Source organism: Magnolia sinica, chromosome 1 (assembly GCF_029962835.1).
Source record: "Magnolia sinica isolate HGM2019 chromosome 1, MsV1, whole genome shotgun sequence".
NCBI classification, from domain to species: domain Eukaryota; kingdom Viridiplantae; phylum Streptophyta; class Magnoliopsida; order Magnoliales; family Magnoliaceae; genus Magnolia; species Magnolia sinica.
In genome coordinates, this window is record NC_080573.1 from 121935175 (window position 1) to 121937667 (window position 2493).

Here is a 2493-nt window from a genome sequence, read left to right on the forward strand (position 1 = left end):
GCCAAATTTGTATTTGACTTAAATTGATTAAACGCTTATGACCTCAAGTGCAAAACTAACTGGATTAAGATCATTCTTGTGAAAGTTGATATGACTGTTTAGTCATCAATTATTCCAGCAATCAACTGATTTAAAATGATAGGGTTAGTCCTTTAGAATGAGATCTTTTTACCTCAAGCTAAGGACTTTTTTCTTCCAGTGGTGATAGTGTATTAGGTTTCTTGGTGAATTAATAATTGATAGTCGAGATTAAAAAGAATGTTGATTACCAATTTTATTGGTTTGCACGTGAGAACAATACAACCAGTTAAAAAAATAAAAAATAAAAAAACTAAGCAGAGAAAATAAATACCTACGACTGTTTATACGAGTAAAATGGCTATGGAAAATAAATTCCAACGGTCATGAGACAGTTATGGTGTGAAGTTAGCAGGATATGTGTAAGACCCGTATCCTAGTCCGTTCTGTTCTGTCGAATCCCGCGATCCTTCTTGTCGAATTTCGGCAACCTGTGACGTATAATTGACGTTGCGATCGACCCTAAGTCGTATGCTGTACATTTGAGTCGGCTTAAATCAAGACCTTTACCATTGCGACCGCACCGTCGCCGCGGTTCCGACGCCGCGTCTCTCGCACCGATCCGATACCCTGGCAGGAAGATGTGAGCCGGCGTTTATTTCGAAGAAAACGCCGCGCGTTTGCAATCCCAAGAGAATCTCTACAATATGTCAATCAATCCCATCAATCAATCCCATCCATCACCTCATGTCAAGTACAAGCAACCCATGCTTTCTCTCTCCAAAGTCAACCTTTTCTCACCCTCTCTCTTACACACCCATGCTAGTCAAGTACACATCACCTCACCCATCACTCACATCCATCACTCTCTCTCTTTACATCCCATCTCTCCCTCTCTCTTTCTCATTTCTCAACTCAACTCCAAGCAACCAAGGAGAGAGCTCACGTCCAAGCTTCTCCATGTGAGAGAGTGCATGTGTGTGGCCCACTTTCCCATCCCAAATCTTCCATCCTAGCCTTTCATTTTCCATCTTCCACCGTTGAAGTGAAGCCTAAGGAGATCGGCATTTCAACGGACCGAGAAGATCGACCGGTGGGTGCTTCTATAGACTAGGTTTTCATGTTCTTATAATGGGCCAAGTGAGGCCTACCGATCAATGGTATGGATCTCACTTTGGACCCTTGATGTGGCTAATGGCCCACCTTGATGCTTAAGATCATTCCATGATGGGGCCATTCTCCATGGATCCCATCATGATGTTTATTTTCTTACATAAATATGGTCATCTAGACCTTCTAGTTTGGTGGAGAAAGGATCTCCACCATTGATTTTCAATTTGGTGGGCCCATATGCAATGGGACCCACTTGATGTATGATTGGATGCTTGGAACGGAGGGCCCATAGTGCCGGGGTCCCTCCATCACACGTGTATATCTCTCTCTCTCTCTATCTCTCTCTCTCCTTCTCTTTTATTTATGTATTTATTTATCTTTGTGTGTGATGGGGTGGCCATGTGACCCACTTGGATGGGCCCCACATTAATGTATGTTTTATCCTTACCATTCATTCATTTGGTGGCCCACAGGAGCAAGGCCCACCTTGCGCATGCACTATGCATAGGCCGTCCCTGACCAGGGACTTCCCTGGACTGAAATGAAAGCACAAATATCAGCTTGGTTCACACCCTATTGAGGTGGTCCACTTGTGTGGACCCCACATTGATGTATGAGATCAATCCATGCCGTCCATTCCATTCTTGAGTTCATTTTAGGCGTTGAGCCGAAAAATGAAGCAGATCCGAGTAACTGGTGGGCCATAGCATGAGAAACAGTGGTGGTTACCGTTAAAAATCCAACTGTTGTTTTTATTCGCCAAAATATATTGAATATTGGGCTCATCCTTCTTGTCTTGAGCTATGGGGATCGATGGCGAGCTCGGATCTCCCTGATGCGGGCCCCACGTATGCAAAACCTTGAGAATAGAGGTTTTTCAAAAAAAAAAAAAAAAAAAGTATTTAAGGGCAGCAGCTCTGCTGCCGCTGACAGCGCCAGAGGCGCAGGCGCTGCCTGCCGTGTAGCGGGCCTCCGTGCAGGGACCCACGGCCCCTCATGTGGGCCCCACCATGATGTATATTTTGTATCCACGCCGTCCATGAGGTGGACCACCCCTTGAGGTGGGTCCCCTCCAAAAATCAGTCAGATCCAGACCTCAGTTGGCCCACACCAAAGGAAACAGTGGGATTGAACTCTCTACCATTAAAACCATTTTTGAGCCCACAGAAGTTTAGGATCAATATGAAATTTGTTTTTTCACTTCAACCCAGGTCTGCGTGACCTCCTCAACAGGTTGGATGGAAAGCAAACGTTATGGTGGGCCCCACGTGGGACCCACAGTGATGTATGTATTTTATTCACACCGTCCCCAGCACGGGACGGTGGAACCCACCGCGTATGTGTTCTCTCCAGGCTGTCCAC